An 18,300-nucleotide genomic window follows, 5' to 3' on the forward strand; every position below is an offset into this window, starting at 1 on the left:
AATAGGGGATATAAACTTAAGAATTGAACTGGCTACCTTCCTAACAAATTATTTATTTAGTACAACCACCCATGTTACAATTGTGACTCTTGGCAGGAAACACAGGATGAAAACCAACAAAAAGCAAAACTGAAGAAATAGTAATAATAATAGTAATGACGATGATGATGCAATACTAGCATATTAATATTATCCCAGTATTGCATTATTATTACTATTTCTTGGGTTTGCCTTCGTTGGTTTTAATCCTACCATACTAGCCAAGAAATCTAATCTGACTGTGTAACCAAGTTAATAATACAATACTAGCACAATAAAATTAATGTGTTTTGATAGTTTATTAGCATATACTTTATTTTTATTTCTTTGTAATCAGTGGAAAATGTACGCCCAATCTCAAAAGCAGCACTAAAGAGAAAAAAGGTACAGTGCTTGGGTGTGTGCCTAGGCCTACAAGTACCGTATTTTTCAGAGTATAAGACACACCGAAGTATAATACACACCTTAGTTTTTGGGGAGGAAAATAAGAAAAAAACTGATTGGCAGGGGGATCGGCCTCCCGGAATACCCCCAATCAGCTGTTCCAAGAGGTGAATTTTAGCAACAGGTTTGTTGATTGTGAGCTCTGTGCCTTGCTGGTTTTTTTGCTTTTTTTTCTGCCTCTGAAACATCTGAAACTCTGTTTCAGAAAAAAAATTTTTTTGCCTCTGAAAGCTTCCAAAACAGAGCTTCAGTAAAAAAAGCCACTGAAGCTCAGTTTGGGGGCTTCTTTTCTGAAGCTTTGTTTCTGATGCTTTTTTTCAGCCTCTGAAACCTCCGTTTGAGAAGCTGAGTGGGGCTACATTCGGAGAAATAAGACGCACCCAGGTTTTCATCTTCTTGTACCTTGATGAACGTATCTTTTCTTTTATGTACACTGAGAGTGTATGCACCAAGACAAATTCCTTGTGTGTCCAATCACACTTGGCCAATAAAAATTCTATTCTATTCTATTCTATTCTATTTTTGGGGGGGAAAGGTGCATCTTATACTCCAAAAAATACAGTAGTACCTCTCCTCCCAGCTGATCTTGGCAATAGATAGCGCTACTTTAAGGAGTTGCCAGCAGCTGTCCAAGCGAGTTCCAGGTCACCTTTTCCTCTTCAAAACTAAAGCATGGCCAGCCATGTTGGGAATATCTTGGAGAAACAAATAAATAATCATAGCGCAGGGACAGTGTTTAAAACAAGGCCAAAGTTCAAGCAGCTTCTCAATCAGGGCAAATTCTTCTCCCTCCCCAAGATAAGAGCCACTTATCAGCTGAGAATCTTGGGGATGGATTTTACAGGGGCATTTCCACCCTGTATATTGTTGACCTATGGTTATTTGTATGGATGAGATGATGATGAGATGAGATCTCTCATCCATGAGAGATGCTTGAGAAAGCGGCAACAAAATCAACTTGTAGACTAGGAAAATGACCTTCAGTGATGGATGCCCTGAAGGAGAACTGATGAAAGGGCATGCTCTTAGCTGGCAAGCAGTTGCTTTGTGGAAGGCACTCCCTTGAATGAACAGTCCCAGAGAAGTATGCTTGTGTGCATTTTCTTTAAGAAGCAGTCTTCCAAAGTGGCATGACCCAATGAGGTAATGCATATCTGAGTCACTGATTCCACTCTGTACAGATAAAGCTTGGCACCGGATCGCTGTTTCAGGTTCCTGGAGAGACATAGTTCCTTCTGTTGGTTTTGCTGAAACCTGTTGCAGCCTTCTGGTTTTGCTAGCTTTTGCTGGCCCCAGTTCAAAATATTGTCATGATACCACACACGCAGAATAACGGGCATCAGAAATTGTTTGAAGCCATGGTTTCATAACCCATGCTTTATTGGATAAACCACAGTTGGCTGTTTTCCCTCACACAACTTGCTAAATTGTATATGACACAGTGGTGAAATCCATTTTTTTTTTACTACCGGTTCTGTGGGCATGGCTTGGTGGCTGTGGCTTGGTGGGCATGGCAGGGGACGGATATTGCAAAATCTCCATTCCCACCCCACTCTGGGGCCAGCCAAAGGTGGCATTTACCGGTTCTCCGAACTACTCAAAATTTCCACTACCAGCTCTCCAGAACCTGCTGGATTTCACCCCTTATATGACAGCATGTAAACTATGGTGGTTAATGTGCCACTGTAAACAAAACACATGATGGCTTAGTTTGATGTGTGAACCCATTTAAGTTTTCACATGAGCTATGGAAGCACCTAGGTAAAGGACAGACAGTGCGTAAAATCATACCCCAAACCCTTTTTCATCTCCACAGTTCTTTTTCCAGTGCTGGTTGGAATAGCAAATACGTTACTTGCATCATCAACAGACTAACAACTGTAGCTTTTGGAATCAGCAGGATTAAACTCACGTACCTACCCCACATGTTTTTCTTAGCCAACCTGTAAGCGTATGTGACCGTTTATGCCCTCTAAAAAGAAAAACCTTGAAAACCGAACATCTGTTTAAGAGTGCAGTGTTTCTCAACCTTGGCAACTTTAAGATGTGTGGACTTCAACTTCCAGTACTCCTTGACAGCATGCTGACCAGGAAACGGTTACAACAACTACACCAAGTCAAAGAAGCCGTGCACTGGCATATGATTTGCAATCAGAAATTACAAGACACGAGAAGAAGGGCAGGGAGGTAGAACATGCCATTTGGATTGTTAGCCTAGAAGAGGTTTGCGTGTATGCACAAGCAAGTTCTCCATCAACTTCCTTGGCATTGACTGTAACTTCTGTTTACATGGCCGAGCCCATCCGTAATGACGTCATCTTCTTCTCTGGAAGGAGGCTGGCAATGACTTCATTGCAGAGGATGCGAGAACCAACGCGTTTGCTCCTTGTTTTGCCACAAGACACAGCTGAGCCTCAGGAACCAGAAGAGCCTGTGTGGCTTTTCTCTCTTACAATAATTATAAATAAAGTAAAATTATTGCTTTGTCAAATAGTATCGTCATCTAAGAATTTCCTGAATGAGTTATGCCACATTCAGCAATAGAGCCTTTCCCTTTGAAGGCCCTAGGTGGCTCCGTGGCTAAGACACTGAACTTGTCGATCAGAAAGGTCGGCAGCTCGAATCCTTAGTACAGGTCTCCTGCGTGAGCAGGGGGTAGGACTAGATGACCTCCAAGGTCCCTTCCAACTCTGTTACTGTTTACTGTTTACATTTCTGAACACGTCAATTTTAGAAGTAACCAGAACTTGTATAAGACATGTAGCTGAAAACTTCTCAAAATCTGACTGGCAGAGGGGGAAATTTCTTTAAACCATTCCTGTATGGATTACCAAACTCATTTTGGTAACTAACTGAGATTATACTGAGACATTGCTTCTCTAGGGCTGTATAACTAAGAGTGAAAGTAAGTGCATAGTGTGTTTTTATTAACAAAATTCAATTTTCCCACTATCTAAAAGTTCTGAAACCTTTTCCTACACAATCAGAGCAAGTTCCATCCATATCTTGTCTATCTTTAGGAAAGAGATATAGATCAATGCTATACTCCATAAAGAAAAGATGTTCATTTGAATAGGATGTGTTGGGAGTAGGAGATGATCTGTATCGAAAAATTAGGCACAGGTTGTCTTTCCACTGGTACCCTCTGGAGATAGGTACATTGTAATTACAGTCAGTGGTCCATAATTCACGATGGAATAATTTGATTGTGCAAATGAGGTCTTAGTCTATTAAATATGCAAACATTGTAATACATTTTCCTTATTTATTTATTATTGAATTTATAGGCCACCAGACTCCCAGCAATTCTCGACAGAAATCTTTTTTTAGCACAACATAGCCAAGTAATGTAGAGACGACTTGCCTTCAGAAGTTGTGAGTCCTCCATCACTGGACGTTTTTAAGAAGAGATTGGACAACCATTTGTCTGAAATAGTATAAGGTATCTTCTTGGAGGAGGTTCTCTTATCCTTCTTGTATCAATTACTCCATTCCAGTCTCCTAATAAAATAAACGAACTATAATCCCAGAGGGTCAACCTCTCATGTAACATTTTGTAAAACTTTTCTTGTTGCTGATTAGGTGCATAAATACCTATCAACAAAGTCTTTTTGCATCTATCACCAGTTCAATAGCAATAAATCTTCCTTGAATATCTGCCTCAATTAGCTTAGCTGGTATATCCTTCCTGATATATACAACAATTCCATGCTTCTTTTCCAAAGCTGATGCAACAAAATGGTTACCCAATTTTGAATTAATAACTGTTGCTTCCTTTGAATTTCTTCTTCCAAATATCTACGCTGCCTTTGTTTATTATTCCTTTGCCTGTTGTCCAAATAAAATCAATATCCTCTAATAAACGCTTTGCTCGCTTCCCACACAGTTCCTATAGGTGTCCCTTTGTACATATTAAAATCAAAAATTCTTTTAACTGTTTCTTACAATAAGTTACATTATCCTCATATCTAAACAGATTTTCATTCAACCTCCATGTTCTACCACCTTTTTCCCTTGTAATAATTCCATCCATACTGGGCTATGGTCAGTTAAACACCTCGAAATATCTTCGTTTTTTCACCCTAGAAAGCAAGTCATTAGAAATTAAAATAAAATCAATGCGTGAAAAGATTGATGCCTATCAGAAAAAAGTAAAATCTCTCTCATCTGGATTCCGTAACCTCCATATATCTCTAAACTCAAAGTCTTCCATCATTTCAAAAAGGATTTTGGTAATTTTGCATGTATAGGTATCTTCTTGGAGGAGGTTCTCTTATCCTTCTTGTATCAATTACTCCATTCCAGTCTCCTAATAAAATAAACGAACTATAATCCCAGAGGGTCAACCTCTCATGTAACATTTTGTAAAACTTTTCTTGTTGCTGATTAGGTGCATAAATACCTATCAACAAAGTCTTTTTGCATCTATCACCAGTTCAATAGCAATAAATCTTCCTTGAATATCTGCCTCAATTAGCTTAGCTGGTATATCCTTCCCTGCCACGCCCACCAAGCCACACCACTAAACCACACCACGTCTACCAAGCCACGCCCACAGAACCAGTAGGAAAGTAAGTGAATCTCACCTCTGCAGAGGACATGCTATACAGGGGGGGTCCTTGAATTATGACCACAATTGAGCCCAACATTTCTGTTGCTAAACGAGACAGTTGTTAAATGAATCATTGAGGTGGTTATGTTAGTAACATGATTGTTAATTGAATTTAGCTTCCCTATTGACTTTGTCAGAAAGTCGCAAAAAGTGTTCACGTGACACCAGGACATTGCAACCGTCATAAATATGAGTCAGTTGCCAAGTGTCACAGGACCGTGGGGGATGCTGCAATGGTAGCAAGTATGGAACACGGTCACTTTTTTTAGTGCCGTTGTAACTTCAAATGGTCACTAAATGAACTATTGTAAGTTAAGGACTATCTGTACTGAATTTCTCAAAGTCTTCAGTCTGGATGTCCAGTTTTAGATGTTTCTTGGATGTCCAAGAAAAAAGTAGGACTTCTTATCTAGTGGCTTTTTTAAAAAAAAGAAATCCAGAAATTCATTTTGATATAGCGGGGGCTTTGATATAAATACGCATCATGATAATTCCTGAAAGTAAATTGAATGAAATCCCATCTTCATTTTAGAATTTACATTGAGTCATATCATAATTAAGGAAGTAAGTCCAAAACATACTTTCAGATCTTGCTGCAATTACCATTATGGATTTCAGCTAACAAGACAGAGGTTTTCTACATTGAACAATAGTTAAAAGAACAAGACAATTGCAAGGATGTTTGAACATCTTTAGACAAGTCCTGTGCATGAGTAAGCAATGGGCATCTTCAATTCAAACACCCCCATTTTGCCAGAAACTCTTTTTGCACAGCCATTAAGCCAGAGGACCAGAAGTGGGATTCTGCCGGTTCTGTCTGGTTCGGGCGAACCGGTAGTGGCAACAGCGGGAGGCTCCACCCACCCGCCCGGATGTAATGCGTGAGCAAAGGGCCCCATGTGAAAGGCCGTGCGCATGCGTAGAGAAGGCATGCCCATCTGCACTCACATTTGCGAACCAGTAGGGAAAGTAAGTGAATCTCACCTCTGCAGAGGACATGCTATACGGGGTGTGTGTGTGTGTGTCCTTGAATTATGACCACAATTGAGCCCAACATTTCTGTTGCTAAACGAGACAGTTGTTAAATGAATCATTGAGGTGGTTATGTTAGTAACATGATTGTTAATTGAATTTAGCTTCCCTATTGACTTTGTCAGAAAGTCGCAAAAAGTGTTCACGTGACACCAGGACATTGCAACCGTCATAAATATGAGTCAGTTGCCAAGTGTCACAGGACCGTGGGGGATGCTGCAATGGTAGCAAGTATGGAACACGGTCACTTTTTTTAGTGCCGTTGTAACTTCAAATGGTCACTAAATGAACTATTGTAAGTTAAGGACTATCTGTACTGAATTTCTCAAAGTCTTCCATCATTTCAAAAAGGATTTTGGTAATTTTGCATGTATAGGTATCTTCTTGGAGGAGGTTCTCTTATCCTTCTTGTATCAATTACTCCATTCCAGTCTCCTAATAAAATAAACGAACTATAATCCCAGAGGGTCAACCTCTCATGTAACATTTTGTAAAACTTTTCTTGTTGCTGATTAGGTGCATAAATACCTATCAACAAAGTCTTTTTGCATCTATCACCAGTTCAATAGCAATAAATCTTCCTTGAATATCTGCCTCAATTAGCTTAGCTGGTATATCCTTCCTGATATATACAACAATTCCATGCTTCTTTTCCAAAGCTGATGCAACAAAATGGTTACCCAATTTTGAATTAATAACTGTTGCTTCCTTGAATTTCTTCTTCCAAATATCTACGCTGCCTTTGTTTATTATTCCTTTGCCTGTTGTCCAAGTAAATCAATATCCTCTAATAAACGCTTTGCTCGCTTCCCACACAGTTCCTATAGGTGTCCCTTTGTACATATTAAAATCAAAAAATTCTTTTAACTGTTTCTTACAATAAGTTACATTATCCTCATATCTAAACAGATTTTCATTCAACCTCCATGTTCTACCACCTTTTTTCCCTTGTAATAATTCCATCCATACTGGGCTATGGTCAGTTAAACACCTCGAAATATCTTCGTTGGTTTTAATCCTACCATACTAGCCAAGAAATCTAATCTGACTGTGTAACCAAGTTAATAATACAATACTAGCACAATAAAATTAATGTTTTTTGATAGTTTATTAGCATATACTTTATTTTTATTTCTTTGTAATCAGTGGAAAATGTACGCCCAATCTCAAAAGCAGCACTAAAGAGAAAAAAGGTACAGTGCTTGGGTGTGTGCCTAGGCCTACAAGTACCGTATTTTTCAGAGTATAAGACACACCGAAGTATAATACGCACCTTAGTTTTTGGGGAGGAAAATAAGAAAAAAGCTGATTGGCAGGTGGATCGGCCTCCCAGAATACCCCCAATCAGCTGTTCCAAGAGGTGAATTTTAGCAACAGGTTTGTTGATTGTGAGCTCTGTGCCTTGCTGTTGTACCTACCCCACATGTTTTTCTTAGCCAACCTGTAAGCGTATGTGACCATTTATGCCCTCTAAAAAGAAAAACCTTGAAAACCAAACATCTGTTTAAGAATGCAGTGTTTCTCAACCTTGGCAACTTTAAGGCTTGTGGACTTCAACTCCCAGAGATCCTCAGCCAGCTTTGCTGGCTGAGGAACTCTGAGTTCCAAATTGAGACCCTGAAATAGGGGATATAAACTTAAGAATTGAACTGGCTACCTTCCTAACTAATTATTTATTTAGTACAATGTTACAATTGTGACTCTTGGCAGGAAACACAGGATGAAAACCAACAAAAAGCAAAACTGAAGAAATAGTAATAATAATAATGTTTTATTTGTATACCGCCTTCTCCCGAAGGATTCAGGGCGGTGAACAGGCAGATAAAATACAAACATACACAATAGTTAAAAGAACAAGACAATTGCAAGGATGTTTGAACATCTTTAGACAAGTCCTGTGCATGAGTAAGCAATGGGCACCTTCAATTCAAACACCCCCATTTTGCCAGAAACTCTTTTTGCACAGCCATTAAGCCAGAGGACCAGAAGTGGGATTCAGCCGGTTCTGTCTGGTTCGGGCGAACCGGTAGTGGCAACAGCGGGAGGCTCCACCCACCCGCCGGATGTAATGCGTGAGCAAAGAGCCCCATGTGAAAGGCCGTGCGCGAGAGAAGGCATGCCCATCTGCACTCACATTTGCGAACCAGTAGGGAAAGTAAGTGAATCTCACCTCTGCAGAGGACATGCTATACAGGGGGGGTCCTTGAATTATGACCACAATTGAGCCCAACATTTCTGTTGCTAAACGAGACAGTTGTTAAATGAATCATTGAGGTGGTTATGTTAGTAACATGATTGTTAATTGAATTTAGCTTCCTATTGACTTTGTCAGAAAGTCATAAAAGTGTTCACGTGACACCAGGACATTGCAACCGTCATTAATATGAGTCAGTTGCGAAGTGCCACAGGACCGTGGGGGATGCTGCAATGGTAGCAAGTATGGAACACGGTCACTTTTTTTAGTGCCGTTGTAACTTCAAATGGTCACTAAATGAACTATTGTAAGTTAAGGACTATCTGTACTGAATTTCTCAAAGTCTTCCATCATTTCAAAAAGGCTCTTGGGTCACCACGCCTTCTTGAGTCTCTTGAAGTTTTCTATCACTTCTATTTCGACTTTCAAAACTGTAGAAAGAAAATCCTTTGCCTTTAAAACAGTGTCAATTCTATATCTCCTTCCTTGATAGAATAGTGTCAGTCCAACTGGCACCTCCCATCTGAATTGAATCTGATGTTTTTAAGTTCTTGTGTAAAAAGCAAATTCTTCCTGTCTCTTAACATCTTTGAAGGAATCTCTTTCAACACCTTCAACTCCTGTTCTCCAATTTTAAAGTTGTCTGATATGAAACTTGCAGAATTTGATTTCTCATAGTCCTTTTCACAAAATAAACCACAATGTCCCGAGGAAGCTTTCTCTGTCTTGCAATCCAAGAATTAACTCTATATATTTTATCAATTTGGTAAGCTACCTCTTGGGGTCCGCTTCAATAAATTCAGCCAATGCTTCTGATATAATTTTTCTTAAGTCTTCTCCACGCTCTTCTTGCATACCACAATTCTAAGAGCTCCTTCCATAAGTTTATATTGTAATATCACAACCTGATCTTCATTTTGATCCACTTTTTTCTGAACACCTTTCATTTCGTCTTCTAAATACTTATTTGACTGAGAGATCTGTTGCATTTCCACTTCCAATCCTTCAATTTTTTACTCAGTCCTTGAACTGCCATAAGAATATCTTCTTATTTTTGCATTAAAATTCTCCATCATCTCTTTTGCCTATCTTCAGAAAGTTTTAATTGTTTAATTGCCTCCACTATTTCTCCAGTAGCTATCGGCCGTTCAGCTCCTCCTCCGGTATCTTCCGTCTAGCTCCTCCCACAGCTTCCATAATGGGATCCTGACTTTTACTTTGAGACTGTTGCTCTTCTTTACGCTTAAGGGCTCCTCTTGTCACCCTTTGCTCTTGTAGTTCCTCTAATACTGGCAGCAATAAAGGCTCTTGGGTCACCACGCCTTCTTGAGTCTCTTGAAGTTTTCTATCACTTCTATTTCGACTTTCAAAACTGTAGAAAGAAAATCCTTTGCCTTTAAAACAGTGTCAATTCTATATCTCCTTCCTTGATAGAATAGTGTCAGTCCAACTGGCACCTCCCATCTGAATTGAATCTGATGTTTTTAAGTTCTTGTGTAAAAAGCAAATTCTTCCTGTCTCTTAACATCTTTGAAGGAATCTCTTTCAACACCTTCAACTCCTGTTCTCCAATTTTAAAGTTGTCTGATATGAAACTTGCAGAATTTGATTTCTCATAGTCCTTTTCACAAAATAAACCACAATGTCCCGAGGAAGCTTTCTCTGTCTTGCAATCCAAGAATTAACTCTATATATTTTATCAATTTGGTAAGCTACCTCTTGGGGTCCGCTTCAATAAATTCAGCCAATGCTTCTGATATAATTTTTCTTAAGTCTTCTCCACGCTCTTCTCGCATACCACGAATTCTAAGAGCTCCTTCCATAAGTTTATATTGTAATATCACAACCTGATCTTCATTTTGATCCACTTTTTCTGAACACCTTTCATTTCGTCTTCTAAATACTTATTTGACTGAGAGATCTGTTGCATTTCCACTTCCAATCCTTCAATTTTTTTACTCAGTCCTTGAACTGCCATAAGAATATCTTCTCTTATTTTTGCATTAAAATTCTCCATCATCTCTTTTTGCCTATCTTCAGAAAGTTTTAATTGTTCTTTCAATATTTCCTCAAGACTTGGTTCAGATCCCCTTCTTCCAGAAGGCTTTAAAGGTTTAGCTGCCATTCTGTCTTCAAAAGAATCAGGAATTCAAAGTTAATAACTCTCCTTCCCTCCTTTCAGTATAAAAAAACTCCGTTTGTAACAATCCACAAGTAACGCTGCTTCATCGTACTAAAAAATTTTTACTTTCACTTTTAGACGCCATTTTAAAAGTCAATTAATCGCGTTTGCTCCTTGTTTTGCCACAAGACACAGCTGAGCCTCAGGAACCAGAAGAGCCTGTGTGGCTTTTCTCTCTTACAATAATTATAAATCAAATAAAATTATTGCTTTGTCAAATAGTATTGTCATCTAAGAATTCTCTGAACGAGTTATGCCACATTCAGCAATAGAGCCTTTCCCTTTTTTTTTGTTTGTTTACATTTATACCCCGCCCTTCTCCGAAGACTCAGGGCGGCTTACAATGTATAAGGCAATAGTCTCATTCTATTTGTATATTTTTTACAAAGTCAACTTATTGCCCCCCAACAATCTGGGTCCTCATTTTACCTACCTTATAAAGGGTGGAAGGCTGAGTCAACCTTGGGCCGGGCTCGAACCTGCAGTAATTGCAGGCTTTGTGTTCTAATAACAGGCTTCTCTATTGCCTGAGCTATCCCTTTGAAGGCCCTAGGTGGCTCCGTGGCTAAGACGCTGAACTTGTCGATCAGAAAGGTCAGCAGCTCGAATCCTTAGTACAGGTCTCCTGCGTGAGCAGGGGGTAGGACTAGATGACCTCCAAGGTCCCTTCCAACTCTGTTACTGTTTACTTTTCTGAACACGTCAATTTTAGAAGTAACCAGAACTTGTATAAGACATGTAGCTGAAAACTTCTCAAAATCTGACTGGCAGAGGGGGAAATTTCTTTAAACCATTCCTGTATGGATTACCAAACTCATTTTGGTAACTAACTGAGATTATACTGAGACATTGCTTCTCTAGGGCTGTATAACTAAGAGTGAAAGTAAGTGCATAGTGTGTTTTTATTAACAAAATTCAATTTTCCCACTATCTAAAAGTTCTGAAACCTTTTCCTACACAATCAGAGCCAGTTCCATCCATATCTTGTCTATCTTCAGGAAAGAGATATAGATCAATGCTATACTCCATAAAGAAAAGATGTTCATTTGAATAGTATGTGTTGGGAGTAGGAGATGATCTGTATCGAAAAATTAGGCACAGGTTGTCTTTCCACTGGTACCCTCTGGAGATTGTAATTACAGTCAGTGGTCCATAATTCACAATGGAATAATTTGATTGTGCAAATGAGGTCTTAAGTCTATTAAATATGCAAACATTGTAATACATTTTCCTTATTTATTTATTATTGAATTTATAGGCCACCAGACTCCCAGCAATTCTCGAAAGAATTTTTTTTTAGCACAACATAGCCAAGTAATGTAGAGACGACTTGCCTTCAGAAGTTGTGAGTCCTCCATCACTGGACGTTTTTAAGAAGAGATTGGACAACCATTTGTCTGAAATAGTATAAGGTCTCCTGCTTGAGCAGTGAGCTGGACTAGAAGACCTCCAAGGTCCTTCCAACTCTGTTACTGTTTACTGTTTACTTTTCTGAACACGTCAATTTTAGAAGTAACCAGAACTTGTATAAGACATGTAGCTGAAAACTTCTCAAAATCTGACTGGCAGAGGGGGAAATTTCTTTAAACCATTCCTGTATGGATTACCAAACTCATTTTGGTAACTAACTGAGATTATACTGAGACATTGCTTCTCTAGGGCTGTATAACTAAGAGTGAAAGTAAGTGCATAGTGTGTTTTTATTAACAAAATTCAATTTTCCCACTATCTAAAAGTTCTGAAACCTTTTCCTACACAATCAGAGCCAGTTCCATCCATATCTTGTCTATCTTCAGGAAAGAGATATAGATCAATGCTATACTCCATAAAGAAAAGATGTTCATTTGAATAGTATGTGTTGGGAGTAGGAGATGATCTGTATCGAAAAATTAGGCACAGGTTGTCTTTCCACTGGTACCCTCTGGAGATTGTAATTACAGTCAGTGGTCCATAATTCACAATGGAATAATTTGATTGTGCAAATGAGGTCTTAAGTCTATTAAATATGCAAACATTGTAATACATTTTCCTTATTTATTTATTATTGAATTTATAGGCCACCAGACTCCCAGCAATTCTCGAAAGAATTTTTTTTTAGCACAACATAGCCAAGTAATGTAGAGACGACTTGCCTTCAGAAGTTGTGAGTCCTCCATCACTGGACGTTTTTAAGAAGAGATTGGACAACCATTTGTCTGAAATAGTATAAGGTCTCCTGCTTGAGCAGTGAGCTGGACTAGAAGACCTCCAAGGTCCCTTCCAACTCTGTTACTGTTTACTTTTCTGTACACGTCAATTTTAGAAGTAACCAGAACTTGTATAAGACATGAAGCTGAAAACTTCTCAAAATCTGACTGGCAGAGGGGGAAATTTCTTTAAACCATTCCTGTATGGATTACCAAACTCATTTTGGTAACTAACTGAGATTATACTGAGACATTGCTTCTCTAGGGCTGTATAACTAAGAGTGAAAGTAAGTGCATAGTGTGTTTTTATTAACAAAATTCAATTTTCCCACTATCTAAAAGTTCTGAAACCTTTTCCTACACAATCAGAGCAAGTTCCATCCATATCTTGACTATCTTCAGGAAAGAGATATAGATCAATGCTATACTCCATAAAGAAAAGATGTTCATTTGAATAGTATGTGTTGGGAGTAGGAGATGATCTGTATCGAAAAATTAGGCACAGGTTGTCTTTCCACTGGTACCCTCTGGAGATTGTAATTACAGTCAGTGGTCCATAATTCACAATGGAATAATTTGATTGTGCAAATGAGGTCTTAAGTCTATTAAATATGCAAACATTGTAATACATTTTCCTTATTTATTTATTATTGAATTTATAGGCCACCAGACTCCCAGCAATTCTCGAAAGAATTTTTTTTTAGCACAACATAGCCAAGTAATGTAGAGACGACTTGCCTTCAGAAGTTGTGAGTCCTCCATCACTGGACGTTTTTAAGAAGAGATTGGACAACCATTTGTCTGAAATAGTATAAGGTCTCCTGCTTGAGCAGTGAGCTGGACTAGAAGACCTCCAAGGCCCCTTCAACTCTGTTACTGTTTACTGTTTACTGTTTACTGTTTACTGTTTACTGTTTACTGTTTACTGTTTACTGTTTACTGTTTACTGTTTACTGTTTACTGTTTACTGTTTACTGTTTACATTTCTGAACACGTCAATTTTAGAAGTAACCAGAACTTGTATAAGACATGTAGCTGAAAACTTCTCAAAATCTGACTGGCAGAGAAATTTCTTTAAACCATTCCTGTATGGATTACCAAACTCATTTTGGTAACTAACTGAGATTATACTGAGACATTGCTTCTCTAGGGCTGTATAACTAAGAGTGAAAGTAAGTGCATAGTGTGTTTTATTAACAAAATTCAATTTTCCCACTATCTAAAAGTTCTGAAACCTTTTCCTACACAATCAGAGCAAGTTCCATCCATATCTTGTCTATCTTCAGGAAAGAGATATAGATCAATGCTATACTCCATAAAGAAAAGATGTTCATTTGAATAGTATGTGTTGGGAGTAGGAGATGATCTGTATCGAAAAATTAGGCACAGGTTGTCTTTCCACTGGTACCCTCTGGAGATAGGTACATTGTAATTACAGTCAGTGGTCCATAATTCACGATGGAATAATTTGATTGTGCAAATGAGGTCTTAGTCTATTAAATATGCAAACATTGTAATACATTTTCCTTCTGTCTTCCTTTTCTTTCAGAATCAAGCTGAATCTCTTCCTAATCTTTTCCTATTTTTCCTGGGCTTAAAACATAACATAACATAACATAACATCAGAGTTGGAAGGGACCTTGGAGGCCTTCTAGTCCAACCCCCTGCCCAGGCAGGAAACCCTACACCATCTCAGTCAGATGGTTATCCAACATTTTCTTAAAAATTTCCAGTGTTGGAGCATTCACAACTTCTGAAGGCAAGTTGTTCCACTTATTAATTGTTCTTTCAATATTTCCTCAAGACTTGGTTCAGATCCCTTCTTCCAGAAGGCTTTAAAGGTTTAGCTGCCATTCTGTCTTCAAAGAATCAGGAATTCAAAGTTAATAACTCTCCTTCCCTCCTTTCAGTATAAAAAAACTCCGTTTGTAACAATCCACAAGTAACGCTGCTTCATCGTACTAAAAAATTTTTACTTTCACTTTTAGACGCCATTTTAAAAGTCAATTAATCGCGTTTGCTCCTTGTTTTGCCACAAGACACAGCTGAGCCTCAGGAACCAGAAGAGCCTGTGTGGCTTTTCTCTCTTACAATAATTATAAATAAAGTAAAATTATTGCTTTGTCAAATAGTATCGTCATCTAAGAATTTCCTGAATGAGTTATGCCACATTCAGCAATAGAGCCTTTCCCTTTGAAGGCCCTAGGTGGCTCCGTGGCTAAGACACTGAACTTGTCGATCAGAAAGGTCGGCAGCTCGAATCCTTAGTACAGGTCTCCTGCGTGAGCAGGGGGTAGGACTAGATGACCTCCAAGGTCCCTTCCAACTCTGTTACTGTTTACTGTTTACATTTCTGAACACGTCAATTTTAGAAGTAACCAGAACTTGTATAAGACATGTAGCTGAAAACTTCTCAAAATCTGACTGGCAGAGAAATTTCTTTAAACCATTCCTGTATGGATTACCAAACTCATTTTGGTAACTAACTGAGATTATACTGAGACATTGCTTCTCTAGGGCTGTATAACTAAGAGTGAAAGTAAGTGCATAGTGTGTTTTATTAACAAAATTCAATTTTCCCACTATCTAAAAGTTCTGAAACCTTTTCCTACACAATCAGAGCAAGTTCCATCCATATCTTGTCTATCTTTAGGAAAGAGATATAGATCAATGCTATACTCCATAAAGAAAAGATGTTCATTTGAATAGGATGTGTTGGGAGTAGGAGATGATCTGTATCGAAAAATTAGGCACAGGTTGTCTTTCCACTGGTACCCTCTGGAGATAGGTACATTGTAATTACAGTCAGTGGTCCATAATTCACGATGGAATAATTTGATTGTGCAAATGAGGTCTTAGTCTATTAAATATGCAAACATTGTAATACATTTTCCTTATTTATTTATTATTGAATTTATAGGCCACCAGACTCCCAGCAATTCTCGACAGAAATCTTTTTTTAGCACAACATAGCCAAGTAATGTAGAGACGACTTGCCTTCAGAAGTTGTGAGTCCTCCATCACTGGACGTTTTTAAGAAGAGATTGGACAACCATTTGTCTGAAATAGTATAAGGTCTCCTGCTTGAGCAGTGAGCTGGACCTCCAAGGCCCCTTTCAATTCTACTATCCTGTTATTCCAAGATTTGGGAGGAATAGAACACCTAAATTGATCCCTCTGAACATTGTTGAGGAATCAAGGCACAGCAGTGGATTGATAGAATTTAAGGAAAAACAAGGCAGAATGATACAGCAGCCTTCCATATCTTCGCTGGTATACTTGGCTGTTATCAAACCTGCAAGAGGGCAAACTGATCTGATCAGCAAGCCACTCCTTCATGACATGACCAAAAAGATATTTTGCTTTTCTCCCTGTGTGCATGTCTGACTGCACATTGCAGTACCCAGTTGGGCAGTAAACTGCTGACACAAAGAAGCAGAAAGTAATATACTGGAGGGAACCCTGCCAAGCTTTGAATGGGTGTCTTGCTTCAGTGAAGGTTCTAAACTAAGCACCCCCTCAAGAGTGCTTTGTGAAGCAACATTATCCCTTTGCTTCTAAGAACGAAGCAAAGCAACCATATTGCTGTGCCTTGCTTGGCTGCAGAACCCCTCTTAGCCTTCTCCTACTGTGCTGACTGAAGAGTTTCTTGGCTGGATGGCTTTGGTGAACATGGCCAGATTGCTTGCAATATGAACTGGAGGTGGCCATCTTAGAATGCCCTTGGCACATGCTATTGGGCAGAGTGCCTTGAGGGAACTGCCCGTTCTTCATATGTTTTATCCTCCAGTCCCTAATCATCTTTGTTGCTCTTCTCTGCACTCTTTCTAGAGTCTCAACATCTTTTACATCGTGGCGACCAAAACTGGATGCAATATTCCAAGTGTGGCCTTACCAAGGCATTATAAAGTGGTACTAGCACTTCACGTGATCTTGATTCTATCCTCTGTTTATGCAGCCCAGAATTGTGTTGGCTTTTTAACAGCTGCTGCACACTGCTGGCTCATATCTAGATGGTTATCCACTAGGACTCCAAGATCCCTCTCACAGGTACTACTATTGAGCAAGGTACCACATATACGGTACTGGTGCATTTTGTTTTTGGCCTAAATGTAGAACCTTACTTTTTCACTGTTGAATTTCATTTTGTTAGATAGCGCCCAATGTTCAAGTCTGTCAAGATCTTTCTGTAACTTGAGCCTATCTTCTGGAGTGTTGGCTATTCCTGCCAGCTTGGTGTCATCTGCAAATTTGATGAGTTCCCATCTATCCCTCGTCCAAGTCATTGATGAAGATGTTGAAGAGTACTGGGCCTAAAACAGAGCCTTGGGGTACTCCACTGCATACTTCCTCCATGTGGATATAGTTCAGTGGTTCTGAGATCACGTCTGCCAGTTCCTTCAGAACCTTGGGGTGTAATCCATCCGTCCTGGTGATTTGAACACGCCTAGGGTAGACAGGTGTTCACTTACCATTTTCTTCCCTATTTTAACTTGTGTTTCTAATCTGTTTTGACAAACCCATGTTGGCTTTTGGTTATTACTTTGTTTGCTTCTAGGTGTTCGTGATTCGTTTGATTATCTTTTCCAGAATCTTCCCGGTATTGAGGTCAGACTGATAGGTCTGTAGTTTCCTGGATCTGTTTTGACAAACCCATGTTGGCTTTTGGTTATTACTTTGTTTGCTTCTAGGTGTTCGTGATTCGTTGCTTGATTATCTTTTCCAGAATCTTCCCCGGTATTGAGGTCAGACTGATAGGTCTGTAGTTTCCTGGATCTGTTTTTTTTCCTTTTTTGAAGATGGGAACTACATCAGCTCTTTTCCAGTCCTCTGGCAGCTCCCCTGTGCTCCAGGATTTTTGAAAGATATAGTTCAGTGGTTCTGAGATCACGTCTGCCAGTTCCTTCAGAACCTTGGGGTGTAATCCATCCGGTCCTGGTGATTTGAACACGTCTAGGGTAGACAGGTGTTCACTTACCATTTTCTTCCCTATTTTAACTTGTGTTTCTAATCTGTTTTTTGTAGTGCTGTTTTTGATAGGTTGGATTGTTTTTTCCTTTTGTGTAAAGACAGATGCAAAATATGAGTTAAGTAGATCTGCTTTCTCCCTGTTGCTTGTCATCTTCTTGCCACTTTCTCCCAGCAATGGGCCAATTGTTTCCTTGACATGCTTCCACACATATTATATTAAAGCTGCCTTTGAATAGTCTGTAGAGATTCTCATTCATTTAGGTCAGGGGTCTCCAACCTTGGCAACTTTAAGCCTGGAGGACTTCAACTCCTAGACTTCAACTTCCAGCAAGCTGACTTCAATTCTGGGAGTTGAAGTCCTCCAGGCTTAAAGTTGCCAAGGTTGGAGACCCCTGATCCAGGTCATGGTTGTCCCAAAGCTGCTTTTTCAGGAGGCAACTGGACTTTCTTGTTTTTTCTTTTGAAGACGTTTCACTTCTCATCCAAGAAGCTCCTTCAGCTTTGACAGGATAGGGGAATGGAAGGATCTATATTCCTTGCAGACAGCTGGTAATCTGTGTCCTTTTAGAGAGTCATTGAAGCACTTGGAGGTTTATCTGTGTCCTCAGGGTCACCTGAGTAGCATTCCTGGTTCCTGTAG

This window comes from Ahaetulla prasina, chromosome 1 (genome assembly GCF_028640845.1).
Source record: "Ahaetulla prasina isolate Xishuangbanna chromosome 1, ASM2864084v1, whole genome shotgun sequence".
Taxonomy (NCBI): Eukaryota; Metazoa; Chordata; class Lepidosauria; order Squamata; family Colubridae; genus Ahaetulla; species Ahaetulla prasina.